The sequence below is a fragment of the Salmo salar genome, chromosome 01, assembly GCF_965601325.2.
Source record: "Salmo salar chromosome 01, fSalSal1, whole genome shotgun sequence".
Lineage (NCBI taxonomy): Eukaryota > Metazoa > Chordata > Actinopteri > Salmoniformes > Salmonidae > Salmo > Salmo salar.
The window spans coordinates 45102088-45127209 of record NC_138291.1 but is presented as its reverse complement, the minus strand read 5'-3'; the positions used below and the strand labels follow the sequence as shown (position 1 = coordinate 45127209).

Below are 25122 nucleotides of genomic sequence, written 5' to 3'. Positions count from 1 at the left end.
GGCCCATCAGAAAGTCCAGGGCCCAGTTGCACAGGGCGGGGTTCAGAGCCAGGGCCTCGAGCTTGATGAGATTGGAGGGTACTATGGTGTTGAATGCTGAGATATAGTCAATAAACAGAATTCTTAGAGGTATTCCTCTTGTCCAGATGGGATAGGGCAGTGTACAGAGTGATGGCGATTGCATCGCCTGTGGAACTATTGGGGCGGTAAGCAAATTGAAGTGGGCCTAGGGTGGCAGGCGATATGATCCTTGACTAGTCTCTCAAAGCACTTCATGATGCCAGAGGTGAGTGCTATGGGGCGATAGTCATTAAGTTCAGTTCCCTTTGCCTTCTTGGGTACAGGAACAAAAGTGGCCATCTTGAAGCATGTGGAGACAGCAGACTGGGATAGGGAGAGATTGAATATGCCCGTAAACACACCAGCCAGCTGGTCTGTGCTCTGAGGACATGCTTTGAGGACGCGGCTAGGGATGCCGTCTGGGCCGGCAGCCTTGCGAGGGTTAACACGTTTAAATGTTTTACTCACGTCGGCCACGGAGAAGGAGAGCCCACAGTCTTTGGAACATTAAGAACACCTTCCTAACATTTTCCCCTCAGAATAGCATCAATTCGCCGAGGCGTGGATTCTACAAAGTGTTGAAAGAGTTCCACAGGGATTCTGGCCCATGTTGACTCCAATGTTTCCTACAGTTGTGTCAAGTTCGCTGGATTTCCTTTGGGTGGCAGACTATTCTTGATACAAATGGGAAACTGTTGAGTGTGAAAAACCCAGCAGCGTTGCAGTTCTTGACACTCAAACGTTGCACCTGGCACCTACTACCATACCCCGTTGAAAGGCACTTAAATGTTTTGTCTTGCCCATTCACCCTCTGAATGACATTTTTTTATTTAAACTTTATTTAACTAGGCAAGTCAGTTAAGATCAAATTCTTATTTACAATGACGCCCTAGGAACAATGGGTTAACTGCCTTGTTCAGGGGCAGAACGACATATTTTTACCTTGTCAGCTCAGGGATTCGATCTAGCACTGGCCCAATGCTCTAACCACTAAGCTACCTGCCTCCCCATAATGCAAACACAATTCATGTCTCAATTGTCCCGAGGATTAAATTAACCAGTCTCCTCCCCTTCATCTACACTGATTGAAGTGGATTTAACAAGTGACATCAAAAAGGGATCATAGCTTTCACCTGGAATCACATGGTCAGTCTATGTCATGGAAAGAGTATGTGTCCTTAATGTTTTGTATACTCAGTGAAATAATTAATTTAAGATTACTAAAATTGATACATCAATCACAGATTTCCCCTTTGTTTGCACATTGCAAACAGCACATTCTGTTAAATCAATAAAGGATCATATCTTTCACCTGGATTCACCAGTCTATGTTATGGAAAGAGCAGGTGTTCCTAATAATTTGTACACTCAGTGTACATTCTCCTCTCTTTAAAGGTATGCTGCTTTACAGTTGTTGTCAAAAGGCACCTAAAGGACTCTCAGACCATGAGAAACAAGATTCCCTGGTCTGATGAAACCAAGATTGAATTCTTTGGCCTGAATGCCAAGCGTCACGTCTGGGGGAAACCTGGCACCATCCCTATGGTGAAGCAAGGTGGTGGCAGCATCATGCTGTGGGGATGTTTTTCAGCGGCAGGGACTTGGAGACTAGTCAGGATCGAGGGAAAGATGAACAGAGCAAAGTATAGAGAGATCATTGATGAAAACCTGCTCCAGAGTGCTCAGGACCTCAGACTGGGGTGAAGGTTCACCTTCCAACAGGGCAACGCAGGAGTGGCTTCGGGACAAATCTCTGAATGTCGTTGAGTGGCCCAGCCAAAGCCCGGACTTGAACCCGATCTAACATCTCTGGAGAGACCTGAAAATAGCTGTGCAGCGACGCTCCCCATCCAACCTGACATAGCTTGAGAGGATCTGCAGACAAAAATGGGAGAAACTCCCAAATACAGGTGTGCCAAACTTGGCATACCCAAAAATACTTAAGGCTGTAATCACTGCCAAAGGTGCTTCAACAAAGTACTGAGTAAAAGGTCTGAATACTTATGTAAATGTAATATTTCAGTTTAATTTTATTTTCAAATGTGCAAAAATGTCTAAAAACCTGATTTTGCTTTGTCATTATGGGGTGTTCGTGTGTAGATTGATAAGGGGAATAAACAATTTAATCAATTTTAGAATAAGACTCTAACGTAACAAAATGTGGAAAAAAGGGTCTGAATACTTTCCGAATACACTGTATATTCTCCTCTCTTTAAGGGTATGCTGCTTTACAGTTGTTTTCCCTGTCACGCAATCAATTCCCAAATTTGAAAAGATTTTTGGGCCACACATTGTATTTTGTTGTTGCTTATTAATATATTTCACATTTTTGGGGAAGTGAAACCTTGACCCTTATACTGTATTTGCTGACATGCCGTATATTAGAGACAGGTTCTTTTTACATCCCATCTGCTCTTTTCTGTCTTGTAGCTTTACTTTGCAGTGTCCTCAGACCTCTCGCCGTGCGTCTAGGGATCTGTTCTATATGGTCTCCTGGTTACTGTGCTATACACTGCCTACACTCTATAGCACTCGGCCACATTCAGGTTTCTGCCTGTCACATATGGGCTTGTTTTCCGGACAAATATACCCCTCGACTAAAAAGCCCTTTCAATGAAGATTCACCATTGAGCATGCTTTATAATCCAGGACTAGACTTAATCTGTGTCCAGGAAACCGACCTTATATGTTCAGAGTAACTTCATCTTGAAAACTGTGAACCTGACGGCACCGTGATAGCCTACTGTATGATTGATACTGTGTGTATGTATTCACCATGATCAGGTTTGGTGTTGTTAGTTTACCTCCTATGAGTAAGTGTGCCTGCGGAAAGTGACTGAGGAGAAGTAACACAACTTCTAAATATGGATTACGTCCTAGATACAATACAGCCAGGAGACCTAGATTCAGGAGTCAAGATAAGATGTTGCCCCAAATACTTTTACATTCTGGATCAACACATAATAGCTCATTAATAGCTCATTAATAATAACTGATCTATTATTGATGAAATGCTCATAAATGTGACATTGAGAATGAAAGACCCTTTATTCAACCCATCCTAACACTTTTTAAATTCTCCTATTTTCATTCACTCTCTCCTTTTTATTGACCTACTGCTACGCACAGTGCTATGAAGAATTCTGACGAGCTAAACTGTTTATTGAATTGGCACAGCATGCTGTTGAAGTAGCTAGCACCAGATACTACTTTATGTTGTTTATTGAATTGGCACCAGAGACAGTTCTAGCGAGGCTGGCACCAGATACACGGTCTAAGTCCCAAATGGCACCCTATTCCCTACATAGCCCACTTCTATTGACCAGGGCTGATGGGGTTCTGGTTTAAAATAGTGCACTATATAGGGCGGGGATGGGCAACCTTGATGGGGGTGGGGGCCACAAAAATGGGATCTCATCATGAGGGGCCGCAGTGGCTTGCGGGTCTGAGTACCCGCATCCATACCAACACATGCAGTCAGAGCCAGCCCTTGCCTTTTGGGTGTCCTAAGCAAAACTTTGTTGGGGAGAGAGAAAATATTTGTTGACAGCAGAGATCCTTTTTTACATTTAAAGTTAATTTACTGCAATTGGGCATAGAGCAAATCTTGGTGTTTTAAAGCAAGTTTGTGGCAATTCTACACATTTTGCCATGGGGCAGTGTAACGGTTGTCTTCATGAATGGACCAAGGCGCAGCAGGTATGTGAATACTCATGGTTATTTATTACCAAAAAAAGAGTAAAGCATCCACTTGAAAAAACAATGACGGTGACAACAGTAGCAGTTTTACAGGCTAATACACGCAGTGTAAAAACAACTACCCACAAACCCAAGTGACAAACATACTCCTACATATATGACTCCCAATCAGGAACAACGATCCCCAGCTGTTCCTGATTAGGAGTCACAAGACCAACACAGAACACAAGACTGCCACGTCCTGACCCCAAAACTACAACAACAGCTCCATCTGCTGGTCAGGACGTGACAGTACCCCCCCCTCAAGGTGCAGACCCCGGAATGCACCTAACAACGAAAAAACACCAACAAAATCCCCAACAAAACCCATAAACAATAACCCCTAAACAATAAGGGAGGGAAGGGAGGGTGGCTGCCGTCACCGACGGCACTGTGCTACACCCTCCCTCCCCAACCCACCTATCCTGGAGGTGGCTCCGGTGCAGGACGTGGACCCTGCTCCACCCTCGGCGTCGCCCACTTTGGTGGAGCCGATAGCTGCACCAGGCAGACGGACCCCTCGAGCCGGGCCGGAGGACAGGAGGGCCCTTCGGGCCGGGCCGGGGGGCAGGAGGGCCCCTCGGGCCGGGCCGGGGAGCAGGAGGGCCCCTCGGGCCGGGCCGGGGAGCAGGAGGGCCCCTCGGGCCGGGCCGGAAGGCATGCGGGCCACTCGGGCCGGGCCGGAAGGCATGCGGGCCCCTCGGGCCGGGCCGGAAGGCATGCGGGCCCCTCGGGCCGGGCCGGAAGGCATGCGGGCCCCTCGGGCCGGGCCGGAAGGCATGCGGGCCCCTCGGGCCGGGCCGGAAGGCATGCGGGCCCCTCGGGCCGGGCCGGAAGGCATGCGGGCCCCTCGGGCCGGGCCGGAAGGCATGCGGGCCCCTCGGGCTGGGCCGGAAGGCATGCGGGCCCCTCGGGCTGGGCCGGAAGGCATGCGGGCCCCTCGGGCTGGGCCGGAAGGCATGCGGGCCACTCGGGCTGGGCCGGAAGGCATGCGGGCCACTCGGGCTGGGCCGGAAGGCATGCGGGCCACTCGGGCTGATCCTGACAGGCCGGCCACCCTGGCAGAACCGGGCAGTCCGGCCACTCTGGCAGAACAGGGCAGTCCGGCCACTCTGGCAGAACAGGGCAGTCCGGCCACTCTGGCAGAACAGGGCAGTCCGGCCACTCTGGCAGAACAGGGCAGTCCGGCCACTCTGGCAGAACAGGGCAGTCCGGCCACTCTGGCAGAACAGGGCAGTCCGGCCACTCTGGCAGAACAGGGCAGTCCGGCCACTCTGGCAGAACAGGGCAGTCCGGCCACTCTGGCAGAACAGGGCAGTCCGGCCACTCTGGCAGAACAGGGCAGTCCGGCCACTCCGGCAGAACAGGGCAGTCCGGCCACTCCGGCAGAACAGGGCAGTCCGGCCACTCCGGCAGAACAGGGCAGTCCGGCCACTCCGGCAGAACAGGGCAGTCCGGCCACTCCGGCAGAACAGGGCAGTCCGGCCACTCCGGCAGAACAGGGCAGTCCGGCCACTCCGGCAGAACAGGGCAGTCCGGCCACTCCGGCAGAACAGGGCAGTCCGGCCACTCCGGCAGAACAGGGCAGTCCGGCCACTCCGGCAGAACAGGGCAGTCCGGCCACTCCGGCAGTTCAGGGCAGTCCGGCCACTCCGGCAGTTCAGCGCAGTCCGGCCACTCCGGCAGTTCAGCGCAGTCCGGCCACTCCGGCAGTTCAGCGCAGTCCGGCCACTCCGGCAGTTCAGCGCAGTCCGGCCACTCCGGCAGTTCAGCGCAGTCCGGCCACTCCGGCGACTGTTGACTGGCGGGCAGCTCCGACGACTGTTGACTGGCGGGCAGCTCCGACGACTGTTGACTGGCGGGCAGCTCCGACGACTGTTGACTGGCGGGCAGCTCCGACGACTGTTGACTGGCGGGCAGCTCCGACGACTGTTGACTGGCGGGCAGCTCCGACGACTGTTGACTGGCGGGCAGCTCCGACGACTGTTGACTGGCGGGCAGCTCTGATGACGACTGTTGACTGGCGGGCAGCTCTGATGACGACTGTTGACTGGCGGGCAGCTCTGATGACGACTGTTGACTCCTGATGCGTGGGGCAGGTATTGGACGTACCAGCCTGGAGACACGCACCTCCATGCTAGTGTGTCTAGCGGGAAACACCGGACCGAAAGGGCGCACTGGCGGTCTTGAGTGCAGGGTTGGCATCACCCCTTCCGGCTCGATGCTCCCCTTGCCCTGGCACCTGCGGGGCGCTGGTACTGGGCGCACTGGGCTGTGCGTCCGTATAGGCGAGATGGTGCGCACCTCAGCGTAACATGACGCCCTCCACCTCGTACGCACCTCCCTGTAGTCACGGGTAGCTGGCTTACGGCTCTTCCCTGGCCTGGCCAAGCTACCCGTGTGCCCCCCCCAAAAAAAATCTTGGGGCTGCCTCTCGGGTTTCCTAGCCAACCGTGTTCCAGCGTAACTTTCCCGATGGTTCCTCTGTCCAGCTGCCTCCACTCTCCTGAGTGCCTCCACCTGTTCCCATGGGAGGCGATCCCTTCCGGCCAGGATCTCTTCCCAGGTGTAGGCTCCCTTGCCGTCCAGGACGTCCTCCCATGTCCATTGTTCCCTTTTTCTCTCCTGTGGCTTCCTCCTCTTCTGCTGCTTGGTCCTTTGGTGGTGGGTAGTTCTGTAACGGTTGTCTTCATGAATGGACCAAGGCGCAGCAGGTATGTGAATACTCATGGTTATTTATTACCAAAAAAAGAGTAAAGCATCCACTTGAAAAAACAATGCCGGTGACAACAGTAGCAGTTTTACAGGCTAATACACGCAGTGTAAAAACAACTACCCACAAACCCAAGTGACAAACATACTCCTACATATATGACTCCCAATCAGGAACAACGATCCCCAGCTGTTCCTGATTAGGAGTCACAAGACCAACACAGAACACAAGACTGCCACGTCCTGACCCCAAAACTACAACAACAGCTCCATCTGCTGGTCAGGACGTGACAGGCAGAGAGAAGATTTTGCAATAGTATAACAAATTGAATGCAATTTCTACTAATTTTGTCATGGGGCATAGAGAAAAATGTGCTGTTTTACAGCTAATTTCCTACAATTCTACACTTTTTTTCACTTTAGGGTGAAGAGAGAAATGTTTGCAGTTTTTAATATGACATCTGATTGGGAGTGACTAACAAAATCAATGGGGGCCCAGTAGGTAATTCAACCATGATTACTACAAGTTTAGATATCTGAACATTTTTAGCCGACATGGGGTAATTGAGTGAGTGTCTCTATCCACATTTCCATCCACAGTTTTTATGCAAGTAAAGGCATGTGTATAAATAACTATCATGACAGCTGTGATGGAAACAGGACGTTTCGGTACAATTTTTAAATGCCTTCAGATAATTTGTTTGTTCGATATCGTTCGATCTTTTTGTGTCAGTATAATTAATTATGTGAGAAATGTCAGTGGAAACGCCTTTATGCGCAAATATTGATATAATAACAATCATATTGAAGTGAACTTGTAGTCACGCGATGATATTGCTTGTGGTCCTCCCACTACGACTCCGGATACCATGCAGTTTATTAGGCTACAGATGAAATAAATCACAGGGTGGTGAAAGTGCACAGTGATGCGCTTGATGCTCCTTTCCAATAAATATCAAGTGTCTAATTTTGGTGACATGGTGATCAATGCTTGACTGCCGTTTGACAAATACAAATATTCTAGCTATTTTCCATAATATTCTCGTCATGTAGACTAGCCTACCCGCACAGCCTACCTGCACAGTATCTGCGAGCTGTTGGCTATGGAGTGCATGTGCCAAGACCAGAGTAGGCACATTTGTTATGCAACGCAACAGTTTTTGTGACTGTAGAGTTGAAAAAGCGATGGAAACACATTGAACTTAAGATTTTTATTCAGTACATGAAAACTTAAGCGGAAAAAAAGACATTTTGTGTGTACTATGTCATCACGCACTGATTTTTATCCATAACAAGTCAGTTTGGTGGAAACCCACCACCGGTGGGAAAATGAGCATACTTTCTTTCTGCAGATTTTAGAATATTTGCATGAAAATCTCCAGTGGTGTAAAAATACTTTAAAGTACTACTTAAGTAGTTTTTTGGGGTATCTGTACTTTACTATTTATATTTTTTACAACTTTTACTTTTACTTCACTACAATCCTAAAGAAAATAATGTACTTTTTACTCCATACATTTTCCCTGACACCCAATGGTACTCGTTACATTTGAATGCTTAGCAGGACAGGAAATGGTCCAATTCGTACACTTATCAAGAGAACATCCATGGTCATCCCTACTGCCTCTGATCTGGCGGACTCACTAAACACAAATGCTAATGTTTTTACATTTACATTACATTACATTACATTTACATTTAAGTCATTTAGCAGACGCTCTTATCCAGAGCGATTTACAAAATGGTGCATTCACCTTATGATATCCAGTGGAACAACCACTTTACAATAGTGCATCTAAATCTTTTAAGGGGGGGGGGTTAGAAGGATTACTTTATCCTATCCTAGGTATTCCTTAAAGAGGTGGGGTTTCAGGTGTCTCCGGAAGGTGGTGATTGACTCCGCTGTCCTGGCGTCGTGAGGGAGCTTGTTCCACCATTGGGGTGCCAGAGCAGCGAACAGTTTTGACTGGGCTGAGCGGGAACTGTGCTTCCTCAGAGGTAGGGGGGCCAGCAGGCCAGTGGTGGATGAACGCAGTGCCCTTTTTTGGGTGTAGGGCCTGATCAGAGCCTGAAGGTATGGAGGTGCCGTTCCCTTCACAGCTCCGTAGGCAATCACCATGGTCTTGTAGTGGATGCGAGCTTCAACTGGAAGCCAGTGGAGAGAGCGGAGGAGCGGGGTGACATGAGAGAACTTGGGAAGGTTGAACACCAGACGGGCTGCGGCGTTCTGGATGAGTTGTAGGGGTTTAATGGCACAGGCAGGGAGCCCAGCCAACAGCGAGTTGCAGTAATCCAGACGGGAGATGACAAGTGCCTGGATTAGGACCTGCGCCGCTTCCTGTGTGAGGCAGGGTCGTACTCTGCGAATGTTGTAGAGCATGAACCTACAGGATCGGGTCACCGCCTTGATGTTAGTGGAGAACGACAGGGTGTTGTCCAGGATCACGCCAAGTTTCTTAGCACTCTGGGAGGAGGACACAAGGGAGTTGTCAACCGTGATGGCGAGATCATGGAAGGGGCAGTCCTTCCCCGGGAGGAAGAGCAGCTCCGTCTTGCCGAGGTTCAGCTTGAGCTGGTGATCCGTCATCCACACTGATATGTCTGACAGACATGCAGAGATGCGATTCGCCGCCTGGTTATCAGAAGGGGGAAAGGAGAAGATTAATTGTGTGTCGTCTGCATAGCAATGATAGGAGAGACCATGTGAGGATATGACAGAGCCAAGTGACTTGATGTATAGCGAGAATAGGAGAGGGCCTAGAACAGAGCCCTGGGGGACACCAGTGGTGAGAGCGCAAGGTGTGGAGACAGATTCTCGCCACGCCACCTGGTAGGAGCGACCTGTCAGGTAGGACACAATCCAAGCGTGGGCCGCGCCGGAGATGCCCAACTCGGAGAGGGTGGAGAGGAGGATCTGATGGTTCACAGTATCAAAGGCAGCAGATAGGTCTAGAAGGATGAGAGCAGTGGAGAGAGAGTTAGCTTTAGCAGTGCGGAGAGCCTCCGTGACACAGAGAAGAGCAGTCTCAGTTGAATGCCCATTTTTTTTTTTATTGAATTTTTAAATGATCTCTGAGTGTTGGAGTGCGACGCTGGCTATCCGTAAATAAATAAAAAACAATACAATTGTGCCGTCTGGTTTGCTTCCTATAAGGAATTTTTTATTATTCGTACTTTGACCTTTACTTTTGATATTTAAGTATATTTTAGCAACTACATTTACTTTTGATATTTAAATATATTTAAAACCAAATACTTTTAGACTTTTACTCAAGTAGTATTTTACTGGGTGACTTTCACTTTTACTTGAGTCATTTTCTATGAAGGTATCTTTACTTTTACTCAGGTATGAGAATTGAGTACTTTTTCCACCACTGAAAATCTGTTGCCATTTGGATGGACACCTAGCTAGTGACTGATATAACAAGATAAAAAATGCTGATGCACAACCAAAATATCTGCATTGACCCTATCTTCAACTGATTCTATGCATACTCACAAGACTATACTGTATGTACACTCACTCACACACACACTACACTGACACTGACACTCACACAAAACCTACATACATTCACGTACACTACATACGCATACACACACAAACACACATACAAACACATTACGCACACACACGTACCCCTACACATTGATCTGGTACTGGCACCCCCTGCAAATAGTTTCACACTTTCTGTTATCTTGCTCTTCTATCTCTCTCATTGCATCCTGTGCACCATTGAGTAGGCTTCAGCCAAAACTCCTCCAATGGCTTCTCTTCAAACCAACACATTTGGGGCCGTTTAATATTCATAAGCCTTCTTTTACATGCAAATTAACACTGTTTAAATAAAAAAAATATTGCAAGAGAGCTTGGATACTGAAGTTGATGGCCCATACTATGTACAGGATTTCAGTGTTTTGATTTTCTTACAGAGCATAACACTGAACCCCTTAACTGATCCAGCATATGTTGCTGTCCATTGTGCTGAGTTATATAAGGATTCAAACCTAAAACACTCTGCTGGTCATCTGTAGAAGAGAAGGATGGGAAGAGGAGAGAGGGATAGGAAGGGAAGGGGAGAGAGGGATGGAGAGAGGAATGGAATGAGGAGAGAGGAAAGGCAGAGGAGAGAGGGAAGGCAGAGGAGAGAGGGAAGGCAGAGGAGAGAGGGAAGGCAGAGGAGAGAGGGAAGGAAGAGGAAAGAGGGAAGGCAGAGGAGAGAGGGATGGGATGAGGAGAGAGAGATGGAAAGAGGAGAGAGGGATGGGATGGGGAGAGGGGTGGGATGAGGAGAGAGGGGCGGGATGAGGAGAGAGGGGTGTGATGAGGAGAGAGGGGTGTGATGAGGAGACAGGGATGGGGAGAGAGGGAAGGCAGAGGAGAGAGGGAAGGCAGAGGAGAGAGGGATGGGAAGAGAAGAGAGGGATGGGAAGAGGAGAGAGGGATGGGAAGGGGAGAGGGATGGGTAGGGGAGAGAAGGGACGAAAGAGAGAGGAATGGGATGAGGAGAGAGGGGTGGGAAGGGGAGAGAGGGAAGGCAGAGGAGAGAGGGATGGGATGAGGAGAGAGGGATGGAAAGAGGAGAGAGGGATGGGGTGGGGAGAGGGGTGGGATGAGGAGAGAGGGGTGGGATGAGGAGAGAGGGGTGGGATGAGGAGAGAGGGGTGGGATGAGGAGAGAGGGGTGGGGTGGGGAGAGGGGTGGGATGAGGAGAGAGGGGTGGGATGAGGAGAGAGGGGTGGGATGAGGAGAGAGGGGTGGGATGAGGAGAGAGGGGTGGGATGAGGAGAGAGGGGTGTGATGAGGAGGGAGGGATGGGAAGAGGAGAGGGATGGGAAGAGGAGAGAGGGAAGAGGAGAGAGGGATGGGATGAGAAGAGATGGATGGGAAGAGGAAAGAAGGATAGATGAGAAGAGAGGGATGGGATGAGGAGAGAAGGATGGGATGAGGAGAGAAGGATGGGATGAGGAGAGAAGGATAGATGAGAAGAGAGGGATGGGATGAGGAGAGAAGGAGAGATGAGAAGAGAGGGATGGGGATTCAGCCAGTGCTAGCAGGCAATATATGACCAGGAACAGAGGGAGAGGGTAATGCTAGAAGAAAAGGAGATCGTAAAAATCGCTGCCTAAAAAATGCTTGCCTTAAGATGGAAGCCTCCACATACAGTGTGGCTCCAATGAGTCTTCTCGTTTTTAGATATTGTTCTTTCAAAATTGTCCAATGCTCGTTCTCATGGTGCGAATGAAAGAAGCTTATCGATGTGGTCAAATGCAGCTGAAAGTGTAAGAACTATTGCTATGAAGAGCTAAATTAAACGGGTCACTCGGGGGGAGGGGTGAGATGGGGTGGGTTTTATTTTGGGTTTATTTTCATATTGTTTTTGGTTTTACTTGTAATGGTGAATCAATTAGCGTAGCATACATTTTTACTTGGTAGTAGGTCTGTGCATGTACATGAATTATCATGTGATATGCACATGCGCTGACAATGCATTTGTCATTTGTCCAATGCTGTTTATTCTGCCTATTGATTGTACCACATAATAATAATAATAATAATCAAAAAAGAAAGGGAGATAGGAGGAGAAACTGTAAATGACATGTTATAACACTCGTCTAACATAATACACCTTTAACTATTGAACCACCATGTTGAATATTTCTGGTGGATATTTCCAATTCCCATCAACATCACCGATGTCTCGTCTTCAGTTTTTCTATTTCTATTTCATCATTTCTATTTTATAGATCACTGGGGCCAAGCTTCCTGCCATCCAGGACCTCTATATCAGGCGGTGTCAGAGGAAGGCCTGAAAAATTGCCAAAGACTTCAGCCACCAAAGCCATAGAGTGGCAAACGGTACCGGGGCATTGGCTCTCAGACCAACAGGCTCCAAGAGCAGCTTCTACCCCCAAGCCGCTAAATAGCCATAAGGCTGTTAAATAGTTAATGAAATGGTTACCCGGAATATCTGCATTGACCCTATCTTCAACTGATTCTATGCATACTCACAAGACTATACTGTATGTACACTCACTCACTCACACACACTACACTGACACTGACACTCACACAAAACCTACATACATTCACGTACACTACATACGCATACACACACAAACACACATACAAACACATTACGCACACACACGTACCCCTACACATTGATCTGGTACTGGCACTCCCTGCAAATGGTTTCACTCTTACGTATTTCATTCCTCGTGTTATTATTTTTTATTACTCTTTTGAACCCTGCATTGTTGTGAAGCAAGCATTTCACGGTAAAGTCTACGCCGTTGTATTCAGTATTCAGCTCATAACATAACATTTGATTTGATTTGATTTGTCCCTTCCTATTGTATAACTCAGAGCGACTGCTGGGTAGCAATGTTGATAAATTGTGCCATCTAGTGTCTCTTTTTCATAACCTATCATGCCAACTCCTTTTCACTCATTGTCATGTTAAACATTTGCGTGAGCAATGGAGTTGGCAAGAGCACAGACAGATCTGGGCCAGGTTCTTTTTCACACTCTCTGAGTAGCAATATTTGACCAATGCATTTAAAAAGTCTTGAATGAATTCCTTGGTGTGTAATTCTTTGTTTTTATATTAAATAGTGTTTTATACGTATGAACAACGCACATAAGAATGAAACAGTGCTTAATCAACATACCTGTAACAATGAACATACTTCCACTGCATGCCTCTGAACATCAGTGAAATGGTCCATTGGTCATGTGATGAATGATTTCACAGATAAAAAGTGGTGGCCAGTGGCCCCATTCAGTGCCTTGCAAAAGTATTCATCCCCTTGGCGATTTTCCTATTTTGTTGCGTTACAACCTGTAATTTAAATTGATTTTTATTTGGATTTCATGTAATGGACATACACAAAATAGTTGAAATTGGTGAAGTGAAATGAACAAAATTACTTGTTTCAAAAAATATATATTTTTTTTTACTGAAGAATTCACCCCTTTGCTATAAAGCCCCTAAATAAAATCTGGTGCAACCAATTACCTTCAGAAGTCACGTAATTAGTTAACTAAAGTCCACCTGTGTGCAATCTAAGTGTCACATGATCTCAGTATTTAAACATCTGTTCTGAAAGGCCACAGAGTTTGCAACACCACTAAGCAAGGGGCACCACCAAGCAAGCGGCACCATGAAGACCAAGAAGCTCTCCAAACAGGTCAGGGACAAAGTTGTGGAGAAGTACAGATCAGGGTTGGGTTATAAAAAAAGATCCAAAACTTTGAACATCCCACGGAGCACAATTAAATCAGTTATTAAAAATGGAAAGAATATGGCACCACAACAAACCTGCCAAGAGAGGGCCGCCCACCAAAACTCACGGACCAGGCAAGGAGGGCATTAATCAGAGAGGCAACAAAGAGACCAAAGATAACCCTGAAGGAGCTGCAAAGCTCCACAGCGGAGATTGGAGTATCTGTCCATAGGACCACTTTAAGTCTCCCCAAACATATGGAAGAAGGTACTCTGGTCAGATGAGACTAAAATGTAGCTTTTTGGCCATCATGGAAAAGGCTATGTCTGGCGCAAACCCAACACCTCTCATCACCCCAAGAACACCATCCCACCATCAGTTGTGAGTTTGGCAACCGAGGACAGACGATTTTTACACGCTACACGCCGCAGCACTTGGCGATACAGTTCTATGAGCTTGTGTGGCGTACCACTTTGCAGCTGAGGCATTGTTGCTTCTAGACGTTTCCACATCACAATAACAGCACTTACAGTTGACCGGGGCAGCTCTAGCAGGGCAGAAATTTGACGAACTGACTTGTTGGAAAGGTAACATCCTATGACGGTGCCATGTTGAAAGTCACTGAGCTCTTTAGTAAGCCCATTCTACTGCCAATGTTCCCCTATGGAGATTGCATGGCTGTGTGCTCGATTTTATTCACCTGTCAGCAACGGGTGTGACTGAAATAGCCAAATCCAATCATTTGAAGGGGTCTCCACAGACTTTTGTATACAGTTGAAGTCGGAAGTTTACATACACTTAGGTTGGAGTCATTAAAACCTGTTGGGGCTCGGGGGCAGTATTGAGACATTTTGAAAAAAATATGTGCCCATTTTTAACTGCCTCCTACACCAACTCAGAAGCTAGGATATGCATATTATTAACACATTCGGATAGAAAACACTCTGAATTTTCTAAAACAGTTTGAATGGTGTCTGTAAGTATAACAAAACTCATATTGCAGGCAAAAACCTGTGAAAAATAGATTTAAAAAAAAATGTGAATTTTGTGACTGTACTATTTAGTGTCATTGTTTTATAGATACCATAGTGAGAAAGGATTCATTTCGCAACACCTACGGCTTCCACTAGATGTCAACGATCTTTATAAAGTTGTTTGAAGCGTCTATGATAAACAGAGAGCAAATTAGAATCCAAGGAAGTTGACATGTCATCACTTCATTTTTTTGCGCCTGCGCATAAATCTGAGAAACGTGAGTTTTGTCTTCATTGTTTATCTCGACATAGGATAGGTTGTGTGAAAATATTACTGATGTTTAACGTTAAAGATGGACCAAAAGATTAATGCTAAACAACATTTGACATGTTTGAACGAACATAAATAGATTATTTACTAGGTTTTTTTAGCTTTTCGGCGTGATTTTACAGTCCCCCACCACGTTTTGTGGGAGCATAATGAACGCTAAGTACTTGGTGTTATTTGGACATAAATTATGAACTTTGTCAAAAGAAACCACATTTGTTCCGGACCTGGGATGCCTTCCGGACCTGGGATGCCTGTCTTCTGATGGAGATAATCAAAGGTAAGGGGATATTTACAATGTTATTATCGATTTTAGATGATGCTAACTGTATAGCATAGCCTGTTGTTCTTAGCATAGCACCCCGTTTATTGCAAAATGTGATTTCCCAGTAAAGTTATTTTGAGATCTGGCCATTCGGTAGCAATTACGAGATGATAATATATTATTCTTTGAATGACAATATTATAATTTACCAATGTTTAAGAATAGTAATTTTGTTATGTTCACCGTAAGCATTTCAGAGAAGAAAAAAATCTGAATTTCACGCTACTGTAAAATGCTGTTTTTGGATATAAATATGAACTTGATGGAACAAAAAATGCATGTATTGTATAACATAATGTCCTAGGAGTGTCATCTGATGGAGATTGACAAAAGTTAGTGCATAATTCAAGCTGGTTTCTGCTTTTGGTGACGCCTGACCTTGAATTGAAAATGGATGTTTGTACTTTTGTGGCTATGTACTGTCCTAACATAATCTAACTTTATGCTTTTGCCGTAAAGCCTCTTTGAAAATCGAACAATGTGGTTAGATTAAGGAGATGTTTATCATTTAAATTGTGTAAAATAGTTGATTGTTTGAGAAATTGAAATTATTAGATTTTTGATGTTTTGAATTTCCAGCCTTGTTAGCAATCCCGGCTCGGGGTTCATTGCTAACCTGTAGCCCCAACAGGTTTTAAAACTCGTTTTTCAACCACTTCACAACTTTCTTGTTAACAAACTAGAGTTTTGGCAAGTCAGTTAGGACATCTACTTTGTGCATGATACAAGTCATTTTTCCAACAATTGTTTAAAGAAAGATTATTTCACTTATAATTCACTGTATCACAATTCCAGTGGGTCAGAAGTTTACATTACACTAAGTTGACCGTGCCTTTAAACAGCTTGGAAAATTCCAGAAATTGCATGTCATGGCATTAGAAGCTTCTCATAGGCTAATTGACTTCATTTGAGTCAATTGGAGGTGTACTTGTGGATGTATTTCAAGGCCTACCTTCAAACTCAGTGCCTCTTTGCTTGACATCATGGGAAAATCAAAAGAAGTCAGCCAAGACCTCAGAAAATAATGGTAGACCTCCACAAGTCTGGTTCATCCTTGGGAGCAATTTCCAAACGCCTGAAGGTACCACGTTCATCTGTACAAACAATAGTACGCAAGTATAAACACCATGGGACCATGCAGCCATCATACCACTCAGGAAGGAGACGCGTTCTGTCTCCTAGAGATGAACGTACTTTGGTGCGAAAAGCGCAAATCAATCCCAGAACAACAGCAAAAGACCTTGTGAAGATGCTGGAGGAAACAGGTACAAAAGTATCTATATCCACAGTAAAACGAGTCCTATATCGACATAACCTGAAAGGCCGCTCAGCAAGGAAGAAGCCACTGCTCTAAAACCGCCATAAAAAAGCCAGACTACAGTTTGCAACTGCACATGGGGACAAAGATCGTACTTTTTGGAGAAATGTCTGATGAAACATAAATAGAACTGTTTGGCCATAATGACCATTGTTATGTTTGGAGGAAAAAAGGGGACGCTTGCAAGCTGAAGAACACCATCCCAACCGTGAAGTACGGGGATGGCAGCATCATGTTGTGGGGGTGCTTTGCTACAGGAGGGACTGGTGCACTCATGAGGCTGGAAAATTATGTGGATATATTGAAGCAACATCTCAAGACATCAGTCAGGAAGTTAAAGCTTGGTCGCAAATGGGTCTTCCAAATGGACAATGACCCCAAGCATACTTCCAAAGTTGTGGCAAAATGGCTTAAGGGCAACAAAGTCAAGGTATTGGAGTGGCCATCACAAAGCCCTGACCTCAATCCTATAGAAAACTTGTGGGCAGAACTGAAAAAGCGTATGCGAGCAAGGAGGACTACAAACCTGACTCAGTTACACCAGCTCTGTTAGGAGGAATGGGCCAAAATTCACCCAACTTATTGTGGGAAGCTTGTGGAAGGCCAAGTTAAACAAGTTAAACAATTTAAAGGCAATGCTACCAAATAATCATTGAATATATGTAAACTTCTGACCCTCTGGGAATGTGATGAAAGAAATAAAAGCTGAAATAAATCATTCTCTCTACTATTATTCTGACATTTCACATTCTTAAAACAAAGTGGTGATCCTAACTGACCTAAGACAGGGAGTTTTTACTAGGATGAAATATCAGGAATTGTGAAAAACTGAGTTTAAATGTATTTGGCTAAGGTGTATGTAAACTTCCGACTTCAACTGTATATAGTGTATATGGATCACTTTTTTATATGGATAATATCAGTGTAGTCATACAGAAAGAAAATGTATCTGCTTTCTGAAGATGAATCTGGATATATGCATCCTCCTTTGTGAGCTAATGCTGATGACTGGTCATTGGTCAACAATCAAGACTCACAACTTTTTGGTTATGAAGCACAAATGTGATGTTTCTTTGACAATCATGGCGTAAATCCGTAGGCCTATGTTAGAACCAGATCAAATAGGCAAAGGTAAAATTCTAAAATACAAATGTCATGTACAGTACCAGTCAAAAGTTTGGACACACTGATTCATTCAAGGGTTTTTCTTTATTTTTACTATTTTATACATTGTAGAATAATAGTGAAGACATCAATACTATGAAATAACACATATGGAATCATGTAGTAACCAAAAAAGTGTTAAACAAAACAAAATATCATTTAGATTTTAGATTCTTTAAATTATCCATCCTTTGCCTTGATGACAGCTTTGCACACTCTTGGCATTCTCTCAACCAGGTTCACCTGGAATGCTTTTCCAACAGTCTTGAAGGAGTTCCCACATATGCATCTTTTCCTCCACTCTGCGGTCCAACTCATACCAAACTATCTTAATTGGGTTGAGGTCGGCTGACTATAGAGGCCAGGTCATCACTCCATCTTGGTCAAATAGCCCTTAAACAGCCTGGAGGTGTGTTGGGTCATTGTCCTGTTGAAAAACAAATTATAGTCCCACTAAGTGCAAAACAGATGGGATGGCGTATCGCTGCCGAATGCTGTCGTAGCCATGCTTGGTAAGTGTGCCTTGAATTCTAAATAAGTCACTGACAGTGTCACCAGCAAAGCACCCCCACACCATCACACCTCCTCCATGCTTCATGGTGGGAACCACACATGCGGAGATCAAGTAATGTTTATATTTTGAAGTGAGAAAGAGACTTATTTCGCTAATATCTTGCTTGTAATCGACTATGGTGATACCTTGTACGTGTTTGCCCCTGTGGAGTCATTACATATGCTGAACACTGTGTACCCTGGGGTGTTGAGGTTTGTTACAAACTCCAAATCTCACCCATTACGGAGCTAGATAAAAAATACGTTCTAGTACTCTGCCTCTTACAATTGAAACTTCTTCCACTAGCATCAAACCCCTTCTGGACAGCTGAAGCAAGTGATGAAAAATGACCCTTTCTAATTATTATTATTATTTGTATGAACCGACCAGGCGCTAGCTGGGATGCTGTCGTTCTGGGCCCTCCATGCGGTGGTGTTGTAGATGGCCTCTCCATTGACCCCCAGCCACTGACCCATCTGCTTCAGAAGCTCTTCAAAGATGGGGGCGATGCGTCCGTCGTGCGTAGGTCCGACGTTCATCAGCAGATTCCCTCCACAGGACACGGTCTCCACCAACGTCTGAATCACGCAAGACACAAGTACGCAGTCATAAAGCCTTTATGACAGCTATAGGAAATATTATAACATCTTCCATAGGCAGGAATGCAGCCGACCCTGCACTGCTCCCAGCAACATTTTGTTGCGTAGTTTAGTTGTGTGGGGCTGGAAAAGTAACCACATTTCAGTCTCCCCGATAACAAATACATTCCTATTAGCTTCATACATGTCCTACTGTAGTGTACAATTATTAGTCTAGGAGAGAAGAATGAAGCCAAACAAGTCATGTTGTAGAGTAGAGCATTTAGGTTATCCAAAAAACTGTTGTAAAGTGTTATACAAGAAACACACAGGACCAGCAGCATTTAAAAAACAAGTCAAAAGACTTTAGACTTTGAGTGCACTTTACAGTTAAATGATGCTGTTTATGAGTTATACTAAACAGGATTATGACTGATTCAGTTACTAAAAGTTGTGTTATGGTAGTGCAATAACTTTTGTGACCTAAATGATTTAAGTCTCCTGTTTACCATAAAATAAATTGCTTTCAGAACCATTTAAAACTGACCCCCACAAGCTGCTCGATAGTGAAGTAGTCTTTAAGCTGGGCGTTTCTCCTGTAACCCCAGGAACCTTTGTCTATGTCCGGGCTGGTAGCGATCAGCGCAGGTGTAGTAGCCTCCATGGGTAAAGATACTGCCGTAACCCCAACGATCATTGGTCACCACGGTCTCTCGCACTGGGCTATTCCAATACTGTACCATTCCAATACTGTACCAGTGTTGTTAATGCAAATGCTGAAGCATGTGATGTTTATACCGTTGGTGCACACATCATACTCCATAGCACTAACTGACACATTAAATAGACCTATGACTGCAAAAAGACATTGGTGTAGAATTTTATACATTTACGGCCAGTTTACCTGGACACAGATTAAGCCTAGTCCTAGACTAAAAATCATGTTGAATGGAGAATCTCCATTGAACGTGCATTATAGTCCAGGACTAGGCTTAATCTGTGTCTTAGCCCATAAAGTCCCTACTTCTCATTATAAAGCAGAGTGGAATTAGAACACTTATTGTATATTATTTCCCTAAACATATTACATCATATTTTATCTCTATGACTGGTCCCACTTTTGTATGTGGATATGCTCTGTTGGAGGTCGACTGACCGAAAGCTCAGCTACTATCAAAATAAATGTGCATCTGACTGGAAGTGTGCTGAGACTTTTCTGCTTTCTCCAGTTTTGCATTTTGACCCTAGCACCTTCACCAATATGTTTTGGGAGTGTGGTAGATTCTGTCTATTATCTCTGTGACGGTACCTCTCGTTGTATAGCCAAGCCAGGAATCCGGTGCTGTTCCAGTATTTATCAGGAGCATCCCCGTCTCCATCGGACCACAGCAGCTCCGGCTTGTACTTGTTGATGATCTCATAGAGCTCGGGCAGCGTCTTAGTGGTGGGGAAGAGGTTGGTAGTGTACAGGTTGGCAGCGTCCTGCTTGTAAAGCGGGTTAAACCAGTCAAACAGGGAGTGGTACAGTCCCAGACGCAGGTCGCTGTTGGCGCTGAGTGCTCCAGACACTTCTCCAACTACGTCCCATTTAGGAGCCAAGTCCAGTTCCAGGAGTTCTCAGAACCCCACAGAGTGAAGCCTGCAAATAGGATAATAACAATAAACCACAAATACATTTTTATAGGCCTAATCTGGTAGAATCATAAGAATTATTATTTTATTCAATGAAAGGCTACACCTTATTAGTGGAGCATGCATTGCACGCGCGCGCACACACACACACACACACACACACACACACACACAGAGTCTACCTTCATGGTGTTTTGTGTTGAGGTAAATATATTTTGCCACGGATGAGGAAAAGATGTGAGTCCATTCTTTGGCATCAAAGAACTCAGCTTAATACTTGAAGTCTGGAGGATAGTTCTTCTGCATGAGGTCAACATAGGGCTTCATCTGACACTTCTGCCAATACCAACTGGAATAAACATCCACACAAGTTATTTAAAAACTATACACTATATATACAAAAGCATGTGGACACCCCTTCAAATTAGTGGATTTGGCAATTTCAGACACACCCGTTGCTGACAGGTGTAAAAATCGAGCACCACTGCCATGCAATCTCCATAGACACATTGGCAGTGTCACACCCTGACCAGTTTCACCTGTCCTCGTTATTGTCTCCACCCCCTCCAGGTGTCGCTTGTTTTCCCAAGTGTATTTATCCCTGTGTTTCCTGTCTCTCTGTGCCAGTTCGTCTTGTATGTTCCCAAGTCAACCAGCGGTTTTCCCATTCTCCTGCTTTTTGCATTCTCCCTTTTCTAGTCCTCACGGTTTTGTTTCTGGACTTTGTACCCGCCTGCCTGACCATTCTGCCTGCCTTGACCACGGGCCTGTCTGCCACTCTGTACCTCCTGGACTCTGATCTGGTTTTGACCTTTTTGCCTGTCCACGACCATACTCTTGCCTACCCCTTTGGATTAGTAAACATTGTAAGACTCCAACCATCTGCCTCCTGTGTCTGCATTTGGGTCCCGCCTTGTGCCCTGATAGCCAGCAGAATGACCTTACTGAAGAGATCAGTGACTTTCAACATGGCACCGTCATAGGATGCCTCCTTTCCAACAAGTCAGTTTGTCAAATTTCTGCCCTGCTAGATCTGCCCCGGTCAACTGTAAGTGCTGTTATTGTCAAGTGGAAACGTCTAGGAGCAACAATGGGTCAGCCACGGAGTGGTAGGCCACACAAGCTCACAGAACGGGACCGCCAAGTGCTGTAGTGTGTAACAATCATCTGTCCTCGGTTGCAGCACTCACTACCGAGTTCCAGACCGAAAGCAATGTCAGCACAAGAACTGTTCGTCGGGAGCTTCATGAAATGGGTTTCCATGGCCGAGCAGCCACACACAAGCCTAAGATCATCATGCGCAATGCTCGCCTCCATTGGATTCTGGAGGAGTTGAAACGCGTTCTCTGGAGTGATGTGTCACTCTTCACCATCTTGCAGTCTGACAGACAAATCTGGTTTTGGCAGATGCCAGGAGAACGCTACCTGCGCCAATGCATAGTGCCAACTGTAAAGTTTGGTGGAGGAGGAATATTGGTCTGGAGCTGGTTTTCATAGTTCGGGCTCGGCCCCTTAGTTCATGTAAAGGGAAATCTTAACGCTACAGCATAAAATGACATTCTAGACGATTCTGTGCTTCCAACTTTGTGGCAACAGTTTGGGGAAGGCCCTTTCCTGTTTCAGCATGACAATGCCCCTGTGCACAAAGCGAGGTCCATACAGAAATGGTTTGTCGAGTTCAGTGTGGAAGAACTTGACTGGCCTGCACAGAGCCCTGACCTCAACCCCATCAAACACCTTTGGGAGGAATTGGAACGCTGACTGCGAGCCAGGCCTAATCGCCCAACATTAGTGCCCGACCTCACTAATGCTCTTGGTGCTGAATGGAAGCAAGTCCTGGCAGCAATGTTCCAACATCTAGTGGAAAGCCTTCCCAGAAGAGTGGAGGCCATTATAGCAGCAAAGGGGGGACCAATTCCATATTAATGCCCATGATTTTGGAATGAGATGTTCAACGAGCAGGTGTCCACGTACTTTTAATCATGTTGTGTAACTGCCGACGCAAGACTCCAAGCCATAGCATGTGTCACAGAAGTCAAGTTGGAAATTAAAGTTAAATTCTCCAAACATGTTTAATCAATCATATGACACCTGTCCTTATTCTCTTTACATAAAGGGTTGTGAAAACAATGAACACAATATATATTGGGAATATAATATACGTAAACCATAAATATGAATCACTGTTGCTCCATAGTGTTCTGATCTAATGAGATGGATGTAGGGTCTTCTATGCCTTTCCCAGTTATGGAGGACAGAAACATGCAGCTGTCTACCTCACTGAAGGCCACTACTGAATTGGGGGTTGGTAGGATATTGTCGTAGTACATTCATTTTTCACAGGTTAGGGTTAGGCCTGATATTCCATATCAGACTCTTCAATGCCACTTTACTCAACATCTTTGACCCCAAAGGTTATTAATTAAGCCCTTTTAAGCTCATATGACTTGTAATATTTTGTTAGAGGGCTGAAAACCTCAGCCAAAAGGGTTACAACTGACAATTTCTCACTAAATATCGCCTCTTACACAGAACACAGGTTAGGGTATATATTCCATGTCAGATTTTTCAATGCCACTTATCCCAACACATTAGACCCCAAAGGTAGCCAAGCTTTTTCTTGTACATAAAAATGATGGACATTTAAACAGAGTAATTGGGAAAATAGGGTGGTGCAAAAACATTTTAAAAAATGAGTAGTCAAGTGAATAACATAAAATCCCACGTTTGTATGTGCAATAGGTTATGAAAAGTATCAACAACTTAACGTGACCTTAAGGTGAGAGCGAGAGTGACAGATGTAATGATGAAGTGAGACGAGGCAATTGGATAAATTGTTTACATCTTTGAATTCAAGTTCTCGCTGTACACATACAATGGCTTAAAAAAACAACCCAATATGAATGAAGAAGAAAATCCATGGAAGGGCTTTGTATTCGAACACTTCTATTGCTTGCTGTTAAGCAAGAGGGCTGAGCTCATTACATCTTCCATGCTCTCAATAACTGAAATGGATTCAGTTTTGACGAGTTCAAAGCGCTGAAACTCTCCCCCAAAATGGTATTTATCAACAGGATCATACCGCCCTTTCAGGTTAGAATGTGATTTAAACATCAAGGAGTAAAACTGTGGGTTAACTGAGACCTCTGTGGATTAACTGAGACCTATTCTTAGTTTTTTTGGGCTAACAGCCTCCTCAACCAGAGACTCTGATACAGAGAGACAGGGACAGTTCAGAACTAGACACACAGTGATCTTGGAAATCAAGACTCTTTACTAAAACTTTACTCGTTTTAGTGAGTGAGAAGTATCATAATTTTAGTAAGTGAGACACTTGTTTTGCTATTCCACTACATGTCATCCTAATGGGTCGTGTTGTGAGCCACTGACTTGTGTGTTCCTCCTAAGCCAGTAGCAGATGTCTTCTTCAGTGGCTGGGAGTCTGGTTGGGAGCCTCCTGACCTGTGTGTTCCTTCTCAGCCAGCAACAGGTGTCTTCTACAGGGGCTCGGCAGAGGGGACAGGCTGGGAGCTTCCTGACTGTTACCCAGCTGGAGATGCCTCATGTGAAGGACCACCGCTGTGGCATTAAACGCTTGCTGCAGGAATAAACACATTCCCATCAGAGACATACGGACTTATAAATGATTAATTAACCATTACTAAATGAATTAGAAACCCTTTATAAACCCCTTGTTAATGGACCCTTATTGTAAAATGCCATTTTGCACCATGAAGCTCCCAAAATGTTACATGACGTTATAATAGTTGATAGCAGGAGAAGGCAATAAGAGTAACCGACCCTCCATGTGTTCTTCTTTTCGATCTGGGCGCTGACAGACTCATGGGTGTTCTTATCCAGGGCTGTGTCTTCAGAAATCATGGGGGAGGGAGAGATACATGGCTCTGTGTGTGCGTGTGTGTGCATTTGCTCACCAGAGAGGTAGAGGCAGCAGGTGGCTGTGTGTGTGTTTGTGACTGCCTGCAGGTGTGTGTGTGTGTGACTCTGTGTGTGTCTATATTACTACTAACCAGAGTAATTGAGGCCGCTGGATGACTATAGGGTTACCACCACACGGTCCTGTAGATGTTGATGTAATGAATGAACAGCGCCACCAGCAGGTAGAGGAAGAGCAGGAACTCAAACAGCAGGCTGCTGTCCAATGGGAGGTCAGGGATCCGGGAGTGACGGACAGGTTCCGGCATGATGAGGGTTGAGAGGGGCGGGGCCGAGAGACCCACACAGTTACTCCTTCTAGATGGAGGGGGACATACAGGTAGAGGGGTTAGTGTGTGTGTTTGTGGTGCAGTGTGAGTTGGCTACAGGAATAAACCTAGGTGTCTGTAGCATGGTAATTTGTGTTCTTGCCAACGCCATTGCTGTCACTGTCAAGCCAAACATTTGCCATCATCATGAGTGTCAAGGGAGTAGGCATGATGGCACAAACAGACTGGACTCAGGCTAAGGTCTGCAGCAGCTAGGAATGTGAGTGTGTGTGTGTGTGTGTGTG

General features: G+C 45.4%; 1 protein-coding gene and 1 non-coding gene across 2 annotated transcripts in view; one reads left to right on the top strand and one right to left on the bottom strand.

The window, feature by feature from the left end:
- The first annotated feature begins 15063 nt into the window (after positions 1-15063).
- The window catches only part of LOC106603443 (syntaxin-binding protein 5), a 63322-nt gene continuing 53263 nt past the window's right edge, over positions 15064-25122 (top strand). Inside the window, exon 1 of the mRNA XM_082974776.1 lies at positions 15064-15322. The gene's annotated coding sequence lies outside the window, so the exon portion shown is untranslated. The remainder of the gene's footprint in view (positions 15323-25122) is intronic.
- LOC106602861 (alpha-L-fucosidase 2) lies at positions 17876-20501 on the bottom strand. Its single transcript, XR_014392224.1, has 3 exons — positions 20290-20501; positions 18790-18980; positions 17876-18276 (listed from the first exon to the last, which is right to left on the bottom strand). It is a non-coding gene; the product is annotated as an alpha-L-fucosidase 2 (transcript).